Raw genomic sequence first — 20,157 nt, forward strand, 5'->3', positions numbered from 1 at the left:
GTGAAACGGCGGTCCCTTTTTTTTTTTTTAATATAACAGTCGAATCTCTGAATCTAATCAAGAAGGCTGTAACTATTACTTTATAAAGATGCAAAGTCTTCCAACTCTTTTATTTACAATTTGCGGAAGTTGTACTTTTATTCAGGTGAAATATTGTAAAAACAGTTTTAACATTAAATAATATATATTCACATTAACTAAAAATTAATAGTGAAATTTTAAAAGTAATATTTATATAATCATACCATAAATGTTTATGAAATAAATCTGCAAAAAAAATTGATTTTATTGTTGTTAAACTGATAGTGCCATATTTATTTAGTTATGAATTTTTACATTGGAATTCGTGTGGGAAAATAAGAAAGGGATATAAATTTGAGTAATTTATATAAGTGATACTAAGCAAACTAAAATCAACTAAGGCGTTGGAAAATAATCTTGATATCGTTTTCTATAACTAGAGTAGGATAGTCGGTTTGGCCACAGACTTCAGGTGGTGGAGCCGGAAGCCGAACCCCCATTTTGGATTATGCTTTAAGGCGGCCATATTGAATGACCTTATCCTTGACCTTGAACTTTAACATTCAAAATTTACCAAAATTTACCAAAATCCGCTAACATTTGCAACTATTTCAACAAAACTCGCCAAAATTTCCATTTCTTTGAAAACAAATTCCACCAAAAAATCTAAAAAAAATTGTAAATTCAAAATTTCTCTTTTTCGTGAGAAAAATTCTCGTTTTATTCCTCAAAAATTCAAAGATTAGGATTTCGAATAACCTCAAAATCCTTTTGCCTTAGAAAGAACACAAAATCCTAAAAGAGGTTTAAGCATCCCTGTCTACAGCCTCCGATTAGCCTCTGACGTCATCTAGGATTATGACGTCACCTTTGCAATTTCCGTTACGGACGCCATATCGAATATCTTTATTTATCATCCGATTTTAATAAAAAAATTCTAAGAATTATTTTAAACAAATTAATTAAATTCTGTTAGTTCTTTTTGACGCACCGCGTGTGATTGTTGCAGCACTGAAGATCATGTTGATCTGCTTCGAGAGCGAGCTGGTGGTAAGCTGGTCACGTGTGGCAGCCACGGTGCGGGAGATGGGACGCTATGACATCGGGCCCGAGTACTGGAGCTTCTTGGACTTCGTTGTAACGCACCACACGCCTCTTTTTGTGTTGCTGCAACCTCACATCCTGAAAAAGGTACAGTGAATACCTGGCCATCACCCCAGGACTCCTTTCATAACTGCTCTTAGATAAAATTTCGTTTAGACCTAATATAATGTATATTTAAATTAAATGCTCTTAACACATATTAATGTCAGAATTTATTTTTACATATTATTTTATCTTATTTTTAGTCATTGTTTCTTATTGTTCTTTTATGTTTGTATTAAAATATTTTTATATCTTTTCATTATCTATGTAAAATAATAAGAAACCACTATAGCCGGGGATGTCATGTTGCCTTAAGACTTTTGTAAAACTCATGCAATTTAAATTTTATCCTAAACTAATTAATATTTTCGTGAGTAAACAGACATAATAAATTAAATATTCTGTAAATTTAAGTCTCTAAAACCTATGTTAAAATTTCCTCGTCTCAGCCATATAGACCAGTATTAGTTTTTAGAGATTTAAAGTACAAAATAGCTTCCAATGGTGGTTGTGGTATATTAACCCCGAATAAACTTAGATATTTTTGCTTAATGTCATTTCGCATTTAAGATATTTATTTTAGATTTATTTTAAATATATTATGATTGTTTGTAACAGTTCAAAGTCCATGTGTTATCAAAGTGTATAAAAGATTTATCTTAGGAATTATATATAAAAATACAAATATTGATATTTTACACAGTTACACATGGAGAAAATAAATTACAAGTTAATTAATATATATTATTTAACTTAAGATATTTCAGAAATTATAGTATTTAATAATTAGTAAATGAGCAGGAATACATGTTTAGCTTCTGTACGACACGAGGTTTTATAATTCCGGCAAATAGGAGTTTAAAGTTTCCAAACGACACAACTCCGTCCTCTGCGACATCTTCACACTAAGACCAGCCGGCGACCAGGCAGCAAGCTCCCTTGGAGGATGCCCGAAGGCGAGAAAACAAAGGACATTCTTCTGACTTCATTATGCTTATGTAAAACCTCTGGGTGGGTGAACTATGTACAATGACTTGCTGATTCTGTTTTCACTGGCATGGGTTTAGAAACTTTTGCTCGCTTTGCTCAGCTACTTAAATCAGAGTTGGAGGTTTGGTTAATAAGTAACTATGTTTCTTGCTTGTATTTTCTTTCTGCGCAGTGAGAGCAGGGCGGATGCCGAGAAAAACTTCAATTGTTTAAAAGAAAACTGGCATAGAAATATTTTAAATAAATTCTCAAATATGTAAACTTTTTTTAGTCTTACAGATACACCATTCTTCATAAATAAATTGTAAAATAAGTAACACAGGTGTTACAGTTCCAGTTAAAATCAAACCCACATATCATAACTTATCATTTTCCAAAAAAAGAAAGAAAAACTATTTCAATCTTTATCACAATCAATGATAGTTAACGTAGTTTTACAAAATTATGCTCAAATGTATGTGGGTGGTATTTTAACAGATAATTTATATATTATTGAAAAAGAAAACATTTTTTTCTCAAATAAAATACCTAAATAAACCTGTTTTTTAAGAATTTTTTAAAAATTATTTTGCATATTGCTGTGTAACAAAAATTTAAAAAAAACTTTCTAAGTAGGATACTAGGTGCCCACACTCTAAAACTATACTCTGGTTTGAATTGACAATATTTATTATGAATTACTGGAATGTTTCTTGCAGTAGGGACAATTATTTATGTTTTTTTGACACATGCATTTCTGATTACAATGTATGTTATATTTAACCTAAGTAATGGGAAAAAATATATGAATATGCAAATACATATAAATCAAGACAAAATAATCCAGTCTCAAAAATTAAAAACGTAGCCAGCACAGAAGATTCCGTGGAAGAAATTAGTCATAAAAATATTACTGTGGGCTAATGACAGGACAGTTTCAACAAGAGCTAATAGGAGACATAACCAAAACCAAAAGTGGCTTTTGACAACCCAGTGACAACGGAAAATGGTCATTGTAAATCCTATGGTTGTTGATAATTAATTTCCTAATGATTTCTATTTTAGGAGACACTTTCTGATACCTGGAACGCATCTGTTTTTAATCAATTAAGTAGAACTTGTATGGAAAAACATAGAATTTTCTAAAGCATTTGGGAATAATGTTTGAGTAAGAACTGACTATATTCCTAATAAACCTGGCGTAATGTTTCAGTCTTGAGGGAATCATTGCACCAAGCTATAGGCTAGAGGAGTAAAGTATAGTTTTAATTAGAGGATCAAAATTTAGCGCACTCATAAGCAGACACATTTAAAATATGTCGAGTTATACCTATTAAATCCAGTCCCAGAATAAGAATATGAGAAAGCCACAAAACCAACAGGAACCAGACACTTCAGGAAATACTATTAATTTTCATGCAGAACTGCACAGTTTTATATGAGCTGAGAATTTCTTGTTTGGCGACATAAAATGTGCCTTTGCTGCAACTTCGTTAACAAGATGATGTACTCCCAGATATTTGTGGCAAGGCTGCAGGAAAGACTCCACCCTTCTTAAGGAGTGCATGGTAATACTATCGAAAATTACTGGGGAAATTGTTGCCGTACAAGCACAGCAGAACAAAATAAAGACAATTTCAGTTGTAGGGTTTACTGAGTTTGTAATCGTGGCAACCACCAAACCATGTAATCACGGTCAATTTCTATGGACACTGTGGAGGGTAGTGCCTTGTTCACTTTAAACAAAAGCACTGGCCCTCTTCAAAATTAACCACAGGAATCGGACAGTTTGAGACCGAACATCATACTTTCAACAGTTGGAACACCTGAATGACCTCACAGGTGGAGCAGTAGTCTACTATTTGACAGCTTAACTGGGCAAGCACTCTAATATGCCTCAACATGAGGCTCGCCTACACTGGGCATACTTGTTACACTAGGTGAGGCTTTCTCAGCTTTACATACATCCCTGATTGTTATAACATTAGCCATGAAAACATTGGACTTGGGGGGCTGAAATCTCTGGCTTGAACATTTACAGTAGTCCCGAGATTAAGTTTGGGAAATTCCTTGTGGTATTTAGGAGCCAGAAGCAGCCTCTTTTCAATTCCACCACTCCAATAAAAAGCTCCTGGTGGCTAGTAGGGAGTTGAAGCATAGCACTAGGTTGCATTTCCAATGGGGAGATATTATCCTGAATAATTTGTCCCAGCTGAGTCTCGGAATGCTGAAGCTCAAGAACCTTAGAATACATCACCACTTAATTAATAAAGGCCAAAACAGCTTCAATGGGGCATTGGAAGCATTATAACAACTCTGATTAACACTTTTCCAGCACTCAAAGCAGACAGACCAAATCCATCACCTTTATTTCAAACATTGAAAGGAGTGATTCTGAGCCACATACACGCTCAATACGGGCAGTACCACATTTACTCAGCATTTCCTTCAAAAACTGAGCATCATCCATTAAATTGAAATTGGCGACTCATGTCGCCTTGTTTAAGAAGACTAGGATGGCCTACAATTATTACCCTCCAGCCTTGGACAAGACTTGAGGCTATAAAAGAATAGTTTTTGATTAAATTTACATTAGATGAAGCAGAATCAGGTTGGCCATTGGAAAACATCTCCCAGGACTCCCTGATGTGTCGGATGAACTTGAAACATAGGTCATGCTAATTTATTTTCATTCAAAAATTTTATCAGCTCACCACACTGCAGTGAGTAGACCCATCTCACCCGAGTAGCCATACCAGAGATGATTACATGAAACATAAAGCACACTCACAGAGAAAACTACTTCCAGAAAAGCAGAGTAGCACAGGTTTAATACATGTGGAGATGGCACGTTTATTAGTGGAGGCAAAACTAGTCAAAAAGAGAGTGCTTTCTTCTAATAGTCAAATCTGAAATTTCTCCGAGTGTGTAAACATAAAGCAAATAAGAAAATGACCCTTGGGAAATAGTTGTTTTCATTCAGTATAACAAACTGGCCAAAATGCATCATCAGATAATTTACATGGTAGCGAGACTCACAAACACTTGTAATCATGCAAATGTTATACTACAGCAATTTACATATTCCATAAAATATTGGACCTGAATGAAGCTAGAAAAACTGACACACGCATGTCAAGTAAAGAGCTCGATACCTTCATAAGCAAGAATAATCTGGCAGTAGGCACAAAACAACAGTGAAACCAGATGATTCATCAGCCTGGCATGATGCATATGGCTGGTGTTCCTTAAAAACAAGATTATCAATTATAACATAAATACTGCTTAACCCTAGGATGTGACTATATATATTAACAAGCCTAAAAATATTATATTCAGCACAAAAACTATTACACCAGTGAGTAAACAATCAACATATCCTGGGGGATATAAATTACGAGCCAGTAGAGTAGGGAAAAGTCATAATTGGGGTAAACAAATCGACGTTTATAAATACAATCCGACAAAAATATTTTAAAATCCATGTATGGCAGTAAGGGGAATACACATGCCCTCAACCTAAAGCACAGATAGAAAATTCCACCAGATGTGAAGCAAAGATACCGATTTTGGTGGCATATAGTACGTAGCATACAAACAATTTAAGAAGGACTTTTCGACGAACTCGGCACAGTTAAAACTCGGCGGACACCACTTTTCCAGTCTATGCATGGAGTTTTTACGCCCAGCTTGAACACACGGTTTTGGCGCATTGCCAGGAGACAATTTTCAACTTCATCAATCCACTTCGAAATATGTCAGGAGTCGATGGTGGAGTGAGCATGGCACTTCACTGCGACACATAGTCAAGGATAACACTAATAATTTCCGTCTTCCACATGTTTATTTATAACACATCATCAAAAGAGATCATGGAATTAGTAAAATGCAGGCCCGGCTCATCCGTACACTAAAAGCGAAATACACAAGTCACACTTACAGCATTTTCGAACTCGTGGAGTACATACAAATTCTAGCATTTGCCTCTTGAACTGCCGAAGTAAGTAATCCAGAATCATGACTTCGATGAGCATCTGAACATATCCACACTTACTGAGAAGCACTTTCGAGAACTCGACTTCGTTCACTAAACCCAAGCTCGCCAGGTGAGAGGCCACGCTGAGGAAGGTCAGCACAGCCCTCGACGTTTTTCTCTACAAACGGGGTAGCATTTTAAAGGTGGTAAAGAACAATTTCATAAAACGACTAGAATTGGAACAAAGACTATGTTAGTGGTGGCCTGCCCCGATAGGATCTGGAACGGCGCCTCCATAGATCCCTGCACATGCTGCACGAAGTTTGACCTAAGCTAAGTCAAAGTTCCTTAAACCTCGAACGAGACTTCATAATCTCCCAATTATTCAATGAGGTCAGCGCAGTGCAGTTTTAAATACACCCCACATGAGCACCAGGAGAAGACATATGGCGACGTGTGCATAGGAACAAACAAACACATATTAGAACACTTCTCTGGGAATAGAAAAGCACAGATTGGTAACGTATTGCCTTAGGTAAACAAAAGGTTACAAACATGCGAACTATAAATTAATTAAAAGAATTTACTGATGATGATATTGACGAAGGGAGCCACTTTCTGTTTTGTGGCTGCATACAAGTTTTTATATACTTAATGCAACTGTCTTTTTTTATCTTAATAAACAGATCTACAATTTTATCAACACAGGAAGGTACAGGTTAGTAAACGTAGCAGGTACAATGTCTGCCCTGGGAAAGAAAGCAAAAAGAAATCATTTATAATAATTTTCAAGCGAGGTGTGGCATATGCAAAACTACTTTCAAATACAGTAAATTTTTTTAAAGATATTGACATATAAAAAAGTTGCATAGGGTAAGAACACAACCCCAAGCACACTACAAAGACAGGTCATATCTGGCATGCAGTATGTTCCACATAACTTTGTTAGTTTTGGATTGACAAAGTAAACTTCATTAACCAGTATGAACTAGAGTTCATAAATAATAATAACTTTACAAAACTAAGGCCACAGGAAGAGAATACATAGCGGTAAAAACAATTTAACACAAAAGACACTAACAAAAAGATTTAAAAGATAAATATCTTTAAAAATCATTATACAGTAGGTATGTGCACATACTCCAATAAAATTGTTTAGAGAAAAAAACATCGTTTCCATTGACTCGTTATTCAAAACCAAGATATGAATCAAATCCTGAATAGAAACATTGCCTCTAGAATACACAGCAGACAGCCCAATGAAAAAAAAAAGGAAAAATCAATTATAAAACTGGTGACTGTCCGGCGCAGAATTGAGGTTTGTCTTAGCAACAAAGTTGAGAAAGTTAAACTTACTTCCGCCACAGGCGTAGACCACAGTAAGGCCAGAATACATTAAGAAAGGGTTAGGCCGTAAAGTTAATTTAGAAAAATATGGACGGAACGACAATAACATTGTCGTCGTCCCGCCGAAGGCCATAAAGCGCGGCCTCCACCCGCCAGTACTGAACCCCGCTAGCCGAACGCACCTTTAACCCACCCCATGTGTGTCAAACGAGCCATTGATGCCGGGTGAGTATTTTTAATTAATTGCGTGTGCAAACACCTATTGACTATTGTTTTAAAAACATAAATATATGCAAGTGACATGCACTTTTACACTGGCAATTTCTTGCCTCATTATTAAAGTGCGTCTTAGGAGTGAGTGTGTTACCCCCATGGGAATACAATGTATATGAACATCCAGAATGTCCCTTGCGGCCTTAAGCCTAAAAATTAATAACAGTGTCGAGCCAACGTAACGCACCTCCCTGTTTTCACTTGAAATTAGCCATTGCAGCAGTTTACAAGAGACAGACAGTCTCCAGCTTTTTGAATACAATTATTATATAGTTTAGAAATTAATTGAATTAAAGGCCTTCCCCCACTTAATGTATGCTTAAGTTATTATTACAAGAGAATATAGTTAATCATAACTCAATCGTAAAGTAATGGCACCTAAAAAACCTTGCGGGCTGAAAGAGGCTACCTCTCCTCTCGCACAAGGGTTGGACGGCAGTCTCTGCGTGCTCGCGAGGTAATTCGAACCATGACAGCTCGGACCTCTGGGTTAATAAACATATAACTTAAATCGAATGGCCATCTACATATTCACTATATCAAGAATTTACTAGGACATATAAAAACACACATATTCAGCCTTGTATTTTTTTAAATTTAAATGAATAATAGCATCACCTACTAGAGGACACTGTCACCAAGTTTATTTTCAAAACTTTCTACTGGGAATACTATTGTAAACATCTTCTGCTAGAGAAGGCTGCTAACATTTTTTTATACTTGATACTAAGAGTGCTAGCATACAAAACCTCGTCTAGAGGTCACTGCCGCTATATTAGATTAAATTTTATCCACTAAACTGCAGTAGTATATATTAACATGCCATCCAACATCTTGTTGGCCATATTAGTCACCAACTTTCAAAATTTTTGTTACTTAACTAAAATTTATTAAAAAATCCAAACTTCATAAAAAACCAATTCAAATTTTGATTTGCTCGTTTGAATTTATCATGGGTTCGATATTTGATCAATGCAAAATTTGATTTTTCTGTAGAAAAATATATATTTTTATTAATATGGTGACAAGTCCTAAAAGCTGCTTCTGTTACTAATGTACTGTTGCCACCTGAACTATCTCCTGTATGGTTTGTTAGGTTCGACTAGCTCTGAACGGGTTCCTGGCATGTGGCGGGAGACAGTGGCGACGAAATTAAAAGTTTATGGGTTAACTTTGTTGTGATTTAATTACACCTTTTCCTTAGTACCTAGCGCTGTCACAATTCTAGCCCTTTCCGTCTGCCAGTGCATGGGCATGGCTCTAACACATAAGTGGTCGTTTTCTGGTTCATTACGAACCCACAGATGTTTGCAGTCTGTCCTACACAACACGAGTCACACAGTACATTTCCTGACCAATCGGTGATCCGTTACACGATGATAGTATTCCCGGTGCGGGACGCCCGTTTTACATGAGCACGAACTTAAAGGTGTTTAAAGACTAGCCTACACAACACGTATCACACAGTACAATTACTTACCAATCAGTGGTCGACAAGGCTTACGCATAGAGATACACTAAGACACTGAATATTTAGTGTTTCGCTCCCTCGCACCGATCACGTGGACGCGGGGAACTCTTTTACTACTACGTTACACGGCAGACTTTATATCACCGAAATTCGGGGCGGATTTCAACGACAATGCGAACGAGTTTGAATGGTCCGAAAGTTAATGACGGATCCCCAATGGTTGAGGGATGATGACCTCATGTTGCGCGGCGCGTCCAACCCCGAGAGCCTCGTCGCGAGAACTCTCCTCTCCCCCTTGGAACTTCACGCGCGAAAACGTGCAGAGCGCGGCAGATGTTCTGGGCTTGAACTGCGGCCTCATCGCGTGGTGAACAAGAATTAAACAATATTACTTATCAAACATTACAGGAAGGATAGTTTATAAAATGCATTATAAATATAATATAATTAATGGTTTTACATAACTAATTGGTCCCAGGAGGGTTAAGATACACAGATTCCATAACTCCCACAGAATAACCGCGTCGGCGGCTATTGCACTTCCGGCTCGCGGCCGAACGTCGCGTTGCACCTTGCACTGACACTGCACTTTGTTCGCGCTACACTACACGCCTCTAGCACAGGCAGGCGAAGGCGTTGGCACAACATAACGGACTGCGGAAATTAGGGCGACACTTTGGTTGATGTCAGTACCAAACTCCAATTAGATGCTCATCGCATTATGGTCGCCATCTTTAAAATATGTAATTATTAACCTAAAATCTCTGGAAAAATTCCAAGAAACATCAAAAAAATATCAAATGATTTACTGATTGGTAAACTAGAATTCCAATTATTCTTAATTTCTTGCTAAGAGAAAATATAACTGTAAATTAATTTTAAAATTATTTTCACCATTACATTTCTTCGAGTTTCCTACAAGCAAAGACTAAATACAAGACATCTGTCCGAAGAAATAAATGTGTTACTCGCTTTTACTGTGCCTACAATGGAGGTATTTTTTTAATCTCGGCAAAAATTTTAAACCTATTACGTACAATGTCATGCGTATCGACCAAGCATCTACGAATCACATGACATTCTTTGACATAACCTCTTATATCTTAAATACAAATATTACATATTTGAAGCAGACACGAACATGAATCTTGGAACTCTCAAATCTACAGAATAAATATTATCTATTATAAGAAATTATACCAACTAACAAACAATCACTGAAAAAAAGTTATGCTTACAAAAAAATGCTTAACTGCAGACATTCCAACGCGCATTTAACAATAAAGAAACACATTAGACAATGAGGAAGCATATTGGGAATCACTCCGTACATTTAACGATAAGGTCATACAGTTAAAAAATCATTCAACTCAGTAGGAAACTAAATCATCAAAAAATATTATTGACAGGATAAATAAGGTTACGATCTCATCAGTGCGGATACGATCTCATCAGTGTGATAAACTCAATCAGTATGGATACTATACCATCAGATTATTCCGACCTTACGGCCGGCTTGCTCACGATCCCCTCCAACATATGCGCCCTTACAGGGTAGGGTGGTAGTAGCATCCAGTTCTCTTTAATAAACATTCCAGAGCCTCTAATAAAACAGAACTGTGAAGGATCACTCCCCGCTGTGGATCGGGAGGGTATGAGAGCTTCGGCAATTACTAGCGGCTGGGGCCACCATCCCAGCATAGTCACCGCCTCAGCCCCTTTACCACTCTCAGCTTACCAGACAGTTGGCTGTGTTCTGAGCCCTAAGACTTTATCAGCACTGCTGGTGCCTTCACCGATCCACCACATCACGCTGGGACCCCTCAAAACACCCAGTGAACCGGTGATCTGATGGAGGCCTTTTCAACCTCTGTTTGCTGTCCAGGCTAGTACCGGAGCTGTGTCGTCGCTCAACACGTCGACTCCACATCAGGCTAGGGAACCCTTTGAGCTTTCACCAAGCGATCAGAGCACCACTACCAAGTACAAGTCCTATCCAATCAGAATCCAGGGCCGTGGAAGAAACCAAAGCGGGACACCATTCAATCTTTAATTAATTCTTCCTGTACTACTACCAACTTGGCGTTTATTCGGCAGACCATTCGCCAGCAGTTAGCTGACTGCCACTCTTCAGAGTTACTCCACTGGATGTCCTGGTCTCCTCGGCAGATTTACAGCCCATTAAGGCCCCGGAAGTGCCTGAACTCATCCGGTGGCGATCGCAGGAAGCCCTGGCTAGAAATGACAAACCAATTGTGCTTATGCTGGAGGGCCTCGGGGTTACCTCGGTATCTCCCCCGACCACTGGACTAGGGGAACATATCACACCTACTCGAGCAGTTTACAGCTCTATTTTAAGCACGGGTGCACCCGAACACGGTGGCGCCTTTATCGGTCCGTACATTACCATAGGCCTGATCCATTCTCTATGGGGCCCTTTGGGACCGGAATGCCAAGGCTCGGCAGTCGAAACCGCCAGAAAAGTTTCAAATGCATCTTCTGTTGTTCGCATATTCAGCCAATCCACCATTTCTGGTCCCATTCATGCAATTGAGGATGCACTGCGGCAGGGTTACGCCCGGCATTGTCCTCTTCAGTTAAGGTGATGCTATGACCAGAGGTTAAGTCTACCTATCCCCACATAGTCACCACGATTCGTCCCCAGCAGCAGTGCCCACATGAAGGCAGAGGATTGCCACTTGGTGCGGAGAGGCTATATATTCAAATCCTTGCACCCATTCCATAAACCTGTTAGTAGTATATAATAGGGGCTCCGAGATCAGGGTTCAGGGTGTGGATTGAAGATTGTCGGTCCGCCATCTTGGATTGTGACGTCACGGCGGCCATCTTGGATTGTGACGTCACGGCGGCCATCTTGGATTCTGACATCACGGCGGCCATCTTGTATAAGCGTAACGGGACACAGCGTAACGTGACACTTTTTCGTGCATGCAGCCGGCGTAATGGGACACAGCGTAACGGGACATAACGTAACAGGACAAGTAGATCACGGCGGCCATTTTGGATCCGCCATCTTGGATATCATCGACTTTGTTTCTGCTGTATGTTCCTAGATAGCGCCAATGGCGCTCATGTTTTTTTCTGTTCCGCCGCAGGCCGCCATCTTGGATACCGTCGACTTTGTTTCTGTCGTTTGTTCCTAGAGAGCGCCAGCTTCGCCCTGTCTCATCACATAAGGTCGATGTTCCATTACCTACCATAGCTATTATGAACCTTATCGACATTTTAAATTTAATTTTTTATGAAAAATATATTGGAAACGCTGTGATTTGAACCATCGCAGCTCTGATCTCTAGGTTGGAAAACATACGCCTTTAACTGCTCGGCCATCGAGACATTTACCAGATTGAAAATTAAATAAGGTATATATAAAAATTACATGCATATTTGGACTTGTAATTTTTTTTAATTTAAAGTAATAATAGCACCACCTGTTCGAGACAGAAGCACCATCATGGATTATGAGGTCACCGTTGCAATTACCGTTATGGTCGCCATCTTTGAAATCCGTAATTTTAATGCTAGAGATTCGGGAAAAAGTTCAAAATTCATTAAATAAATTTGTAATCTATATACTGATTGAATAGATCGACTAAGGTCCTTGGTTCGATCCCTGACCGATACCAAACAACTTTAATACTTTAAAAAAGTACCACTAAAGTGACAGGTTTGAGAAAATAAAAACACAGCAAGTTCCTTAAAAAAAACTTTTATTACATACTACGCTACTACAAGTACAAAAAAAATACACAGACAAATTACTAAAGTTTTGTGGATTTCGCGATTCTAACAGTCTTCTTGTTGTATGGACCAAGTCCTTTACATGACTTGAAATGTCTATTCAGTTTATCAGGTCGACATATTGGTACACCACAATTTTCACACAAAGACGAATTATCGACTTCATTAAAAGGACAGTGATATATTTCGTGTCGTTGTGCACTTTGAATATTTGCTAATGTTTTGTTACAAAATATACAGCTTGATTCCGATGAATGTACAGCCAGTCTATCACAATTCCTGAGGTGCCGTTTTAATCTTCCATATTGTACAAACTTGCTTAAACACCTGTTGCACTTATATTTAATGCGTTCAGAGTCATTACTACAATTGTGTATTACATAATCCTGTAATTTAAAGTTTTTGATCTTCTCACAGTACGTGAAGTCGGGTGATGGAACACCGCTGGATGCTCCTTCCTTCATCAATGACACTGGAATTGTTGACAACCATTGTAACACTGCTGACATGTTAACTTCTGAAGCCGTTGAGGTCTGCTCTGCAGAAGATGTTGCACGCGTCGAAATCTCCTGCTGTGCTGAGAGAGCAGGTGCAGCTGTAGACATCGATGTCATCGTGCTCTGCACTGATGATGGTAGACCTTCAATCCAGGTTGGTGTAGATAGTGGTAATGATGCCATCGAGTTCTCAAGAACAGCTAGATACCGGTCTATTATGTTATACAAGTCTAACTATCCGATCCGTTCATCACCGCAGTCAGAGACGGACTAAAGTACATATCACCAGAGTCTCACTTATATAGTCTCATTTGCTTGTTCAACACATGAGTCAAAACAATAACCATGTTTATTATACTCGCACTTAACTTTCTCGGAGCATTTTATATAATGACGATGTAAGCTGTCGAGGCGTGAAATTAGTTTTTTACACTTATTGCACTGAAATTGTATTCGTTTCAGTAAATTATTCGGACAACTGCTTCTTTCATGTCTGCGAGCGCTTGAAGTTCTAGTAAATGATGCTTCACAATATTTGCATTGATGCGCTGTACGCTCTTCACGAAATGAAGTCTGGAATGCAGATGGTGAAACTTCAGCTGATGGTGGAACAGCACGTATCGTTGTCTCCTCTGCAGTCGGTATCGGGATCTCCACCGCTGTCGCGGTCTCCTCTGCAAATGGTATCGGGATCTCCGTCTCCATCATCGTTGCTGCCATCGAGGTCCCCGCTTCTGTCGGTAAACATTCTATTCCGGTCGACATAACTAAATCTCACGAAACTTAATGGAGAGAGCACGTCCGTACTGCACCGCGGCCAGAGGTGAACTGCGGGTCCAGTCGTCTGAACCTCGCTTATATACCCATGGTCTACTGGTATACTACATGAGTCAAAATATTGACTGTTTTGAAAAAATTTTTATTAGGTACCTAAAAATTGTAGAAATAAAAAACACACGAGTTCAAGTTTTACATATTTATTTATAAAAAGTACACAAATACATATTAGGTTAAGGAATCAAGCATTTTCACAAGCAAAGTCTTTAATGCCGCACGAACTGACTCGTCGACTCCGGTTCCAACTGGTTTGTTGACTCCGGTTCCAACTGGTTCGCCGGTCACGCGATCAGGAACACAGGTTTCCAGCTGGTCATCTTCTGCAACATCGACAACTCCGACAAGACATGGTCGGTGACGTCTGTGACCACGTCTCGCCTGGGCTTTGGCTCAGTGCTAGTTGGGACAGATTCACTGCCTGAACTTCGACGACGAGACACACACACCGTTTGGACGTCTGTGTAGAAGCATCACAGGTCGCAACAGGTTGCAACACATTCATGTTTGGTGTTGCACATGCAGACGAGGCGACTACCTCAGCGATGCTAGCAGGAAGGATTGTGTGTGGTCTCATGTGATAGACGGCGCAGTTTCCAGGTTCGCAACAATCTACCAGCTGCTGAGTCGGTTCGTAGGACACAGGAAAGTGCGCAAACCGCCAATGCTGAGCGCCTCCATCACAGGTTTCTGTATATGTACGTAGATACCCGGAATCCCAGTAGCTGTACTCGACACTGCTGAAGCTAGGTCTTGCGCACACGTACACGTTAGCAGGATGAAACGTAAACATCTTCTTACAGGCCGAACATCAACTGAAGGCACGTACGTAGGTACGCCATTTATATATATGCAGGCTCCTACTAACATTGAGTGTGCCATTTCTGCATTAACTGTGAGTTTGTACAGGCACAGACACGTTCAAACTTGTCACGTAGCTGCACGGCGTATATTGCGCTAAGCTTGCGCAGGGAAGGACAGCCGTAGTCGGTCTGTATATCTACAATTTCAGCTGCTCCGACGTCACACAGTTCTCGTAGCCATTTCTTCTGTTCAGGTCCGGCAACGTAGATTATTTCGTTTTGCAGTAGTAAATCTTCAATAGTGTTTTTCACTTGGTGGTACGGAATTTTTCCTTCGTCCCACTCTAGTCCATGATAATATTTACATAGCCATTCATTCGACCGTTTACTTTTTTCGTCTAGTAGTTTCCACGGATACGGGGGTCGGAAGCTGCGGGTTCGAGTCTTGTCTCCGGAGGTGACGGCAATTTCCTTGAGCACAAATCCATTTTGGCTCTGGAACCCCTGCATGTTGCAGTACATCTTGTCGCTAGCAATGCTCGGTCGTAACTAAATTATCATAGAAAACGAAACGGTATTTATGTCAGAATTTTCACAAGTTTGTCTCGACAATTGTACGAAGCAAGCCGATCGTGAAGTATCAGACAAAAAGCATAGGTGTTTGGCGGAATATTTCCGCTAGTCGTTATCTCGATCCTACAGTCGATGATGTTTGAATTTATTCGATCATCCTGTTTGGAAACGTCAAACACCATTAACGGTGCCTTGTTCTTGAAACTGTCGGGACTCAGTGTCGGTGACTGTATCCGCCCATAGTAAGCTTGCTGAAACTTGGCGTACATTTGATATGCTAGAAGAAATCTTCCACTTTCAAAATCCATGTTCATGTCAACGTACGGATAACTTTCGCTGTTTAAAAATATTTTTACATTACGTATTTGACAGTTATCGAATACGGAGCGACTTACTCCTGCATTGAGCTGTCTTCCGGTCTGAAGCCCGACGATGATGTATCTTGGTTTTTCCGTAGCGAAGCTGGACTTTACTATCCAATTGATACGCTGACTATGAGGCAAGCCAGGATAAGTTTCCAGGCTCCAGGATCGGAATGGCACATCGAAGTTCTTGCCATTTTCTATGTTCTTCAACATCTTGACTCGCTCAACAGTGCTCACTTGGATGTGGGGCAGCATCCACTCGATAGACTGTAGTGTTAGCGAGACATCTTGAGGGTTTTCTGCAGCGGCGACAATTGCATTAATGTGCGTGTTGGCTAGAAGCAGTACGAGCTCTTGTTTCGAATTAATGATTATATGCTTGTAGTCCTCAGCGAATCCAAGAAGCATGGGCAGAGGAACACAAACTTCGAACTTCCCTTCGGCATAAACCGGAAGCTTATATTCATCCTCGAGAGCCCAACCGGCCATCTTTGCAGCAGACAGTTCATTTGGCGTGAGCGAAAGGTAATTTTTCATAGCAGATGTTATGCCTACATCTCTCGTCTGGTCTACCTCGACACCATTGAGTACATAAGTAATGCGCTCGATTAGGTGAAGAATACCATTGCAGGATATTGATGTCGTTGTCGGGTGCGTACCATCCGCTTTTGTAAGCGTGCCTCTTATACGTAGAAATGACTGCGAAGGTAAAGTACAAATATCTTGGTGCTGTACAGCAATGCGTACTTCCGATGGTAGTTCGTACGGTCCGAGCAGGAAAGGCTGGTACTCGTGCAATTCCATTTTCGTAATGCTGTCATCAAAAATGACCGGATCTTCCACGTTGAGGATTTCGTCTTCCATATTTATTCGGCACTTGTCCAATACTAAGGAGATACTTTATGTTGTTAGGTGTTAACGCACCGATGTCTGGTAGAGAACTGTTCTTATTCACGACAATACGATTTCTTTTATAATTGTTCGGTGTTACGAACTTTATGCCCATCGCTTCAAGTGCAGACGTAATGTAATTTCCTCGTCTTGAAAATTCACCAATCGTCCTCGCTGGTCAACGATTCGGACGACGACTTCGTGTGCGCACTTCACGACGACTGGAACGTAAATGATACTTTGCGGTACTTCTACCAGTTTATATCCTGGCGGGACCATCGGCGAAAACTCGTGCAGCATGTAGCTTAGTCTTCCGTTGAGATACGTTCCACTTGCCAAATTACAGTTTATTCTTATGACATTCACAGGCAAAATGTTTACTGCGCGCGTAGATTCGTACGTTCTTCCTGTACCATACACCTTTGATTCGAATCCGAGCATCGTACCTATGGTCCCAGGTTTCGTAAAGTCGACATTTTCACTGCATGTTAGAATGCTTTTTTGAGTGTTTGGATTTCCACGCAGTTGAAAGTCTGCATCCTGTGGTAACATATCCCTGATGTAATTTGCAATGTCATCTATTTCGTAAGAGCCAACAGGTAACCGTATTTCATGAGCGGTCCCATCGCTTTTCAGGAAGCAGATCTTGCAGTTTTCCTCGTCGATATTAGGTATGGCATTATACGTTTGAAAATCTACGAGTCCGATACACCATTCTCCGTCTAAATCCAGAGGCGGGAAATGAACCGCCCGCAGCTCAGATGCGTGACCTGTCAAGGTAAGTGTTATCGACATGACTAATAAATTATCGTCTCTGCACAACCTTTAAGTAGCAATTTTTATTGGTCAGCTAATATTTGTTTGTTAAAAAGCGAAGACACAAGTGTCCGCAGTTTGTTTGATTAGGCCTCTGTTCCGTTTCGTAATTGTAAAACAACGTAGTGGTCCGACCCAGGTACTGTAGCAGTTCGGGCGGAGGCCGTAAATTTCCAAAACTATCGTAGTACTCGGCCATGTTTCCAGTCTTTACATAGGCCACCCAGTGCGTGCCGCGACCCGCCGACGTGTCTAAATTAATGATGGCACGTTCGTGCGTTTTTGGCTTGCTGGGCAAAGTGTCTCGCATAAACACGCCGCGGAAATTTGGTATTTGAAGTTTGCGTGCGTACTTTATTAAATCTATATTGGTGAGCGGTCGTTTCGGTAGGGAACTTAGGATTTTTTCATTCGTTTCTTTTTCATGCCTCGACCTGATTTGTGCGGCCGTAAGTACAGTCCTGCGCCGTTTTTTTTACCGATGGCAATGGCTTCCATGCTGGCATTATGTCGCTGTGCTTCTTTTAACTGCTTGCGTTCATTCTTCGAAGTGTTGACTGCCCGCACTATACCGCTCGTTGCACCGATGAGGCCGCCGAGAACACCCAATGCAGGCAAAAGCAAAGGAAGAAATCCTCCTATAATCTTCTTGTCGAGAGTCTGTAATTTTTGCTTGGCTTTTTGCACGCCTGCACCAGTCTTGCGTTTGGTCTTGCGCGAGTTAGTCTTTGACTTGATGGAGCCGGCTCGACGAGCGCCCAGTCCTAATTTCGTCTTTGCCTTCATGATTTTGGAAACTCCCCACGCTGCGATTTTCTCTCCAAGTCCCGCGTTCGACGATTTGCTTATTTCCTCGGCTTCCTGTGCCAATATCTGATCTGCTCTGTGCCTAGATTCCAGATCCTTGCTTAATGAATATGCGATATCGTGCTGCTTGCACTTTTCGTCCAGAGAATTAATTCCCACGTCACCGCGAGCTAACCTTTTCGCTAGTTTAGTCCCGGGGCCGCAGAATCTGTAGCCGGGAATGTGTAGCTCGAATGGTAGATTGTTTATCAGCGAGTTTACGAGTCCCGCACCGATGTGTTTTTTGTTCTTACCTCTTCGAGTCATTACGCACAACTGACCAGAAAGTATAAATGTGTTTGATTTTATACAATTACTTTAGTACAATGCAGGTCGTCAAGCAAGACGTGTGTTTGCCCGTGCGCATTACGCAAGACGATGTATTTAGTGCTCGTGAATCACGACATGGCTTACTGTTGCCTTCTGCCGTACGATGCATAATGGCGGGTCCGTCCAACTGTGGCAAGACGTGTGTTTTACTGAGTTTACTGGAGGAGCCAAACGGTCTTCGGTTCGAGAACGTTTACTTGTATTCCAAGTCGTTGCAACAGCCAAAGTACCAGCGCCTAGCAACTGTTCTACAATCTGTGGATGGTCTGGAGTATTTTCCGTTTAGCGATAATACCGATGTTGTACCTCCAAACGAAGCAAAGCCTAATTCCGTGTTTGTGTTCGACGATGTAATGTGCGAGAAACAAGGCCTAATACAAGAGTACTTTTCCATGGGCAGACACGCCAAGGTAGACTGCGTTTACCTGTGTCAGACGTACTGTCGTATTCCAAAACATCTCCTACGAGACAACGCGAATGTCATAGTTTTGTTTCGCATGGACGAACTTAATTTACGCCACGCTTATGACGATCACGTAAACACCGACATGACATTCCAGGAATTCAAAGACATGTGCTCCTTGTGTTGGAAAGAAGAACACGGATTCCTAGTTATAGTCAAAGACTGGCCTCTATATAAGGGCAGGTACAGACGAGGTTTCGATCAGTTTATTGCCAAACATGAGTCATAGCATTTCAAAATTCGGTCGTAGCAGTCGAGACTTACGTACTGCTCTCAAGTCTCATGACGGCGATATCCGCAAATACATTTCGCTACTGGCTCAAAAAGTAGACAGTGTGAAAAAGGAATTACTTGAGTACCTCGTAGCCATAGACCAGCGCGTGGAAGCTTCGGATTCTCGCATTCGCGACATGATCGAAGTATCGAATGCACAAAGACGTGACGATCTGAGGACTTTTCAAAGTAGTCTGAAAGCATCACTATCTCACTTGTCGACAAATTCAGATTCAGCCAAACACAAGAAAGAAGTTTCTGCGAACGAATAAAAAAGTATATAAGGAGGTCTTGCAATAAGTTTTCAGCCAGTACAATGTCGGACCTGGCCAGTGACCTTCATCGAGCTATACAGTCTGTTCGCGAAAAATATCTATTTGCTAGACGAACCAGACTTGCACATGAGATGGAAAATGAGGAGATATTTAAACCAATCACTAGTCGCCTCGACGAACTTAAAAACAAGGAAGAACCAGCCTTCATTGTGAAGACAGAAGTTGA

The sequence above is a fragment of the Bacillus rossius genome, chromosome 6 (genome assembly GCF_032445375.1).
Source record: "Bacillus rossius redtenbacheri isolate Brsri chromosome 6, Brsri_v3, whole genome shotgun sequence".
Classification (NCBI taxonomy): domain Eukaryota; kingdom Metazoa; phylum Arthropoda; class Insecta; order Phasmatodea; family Bacillidae; genus Bacillus; species Bacillus rossius.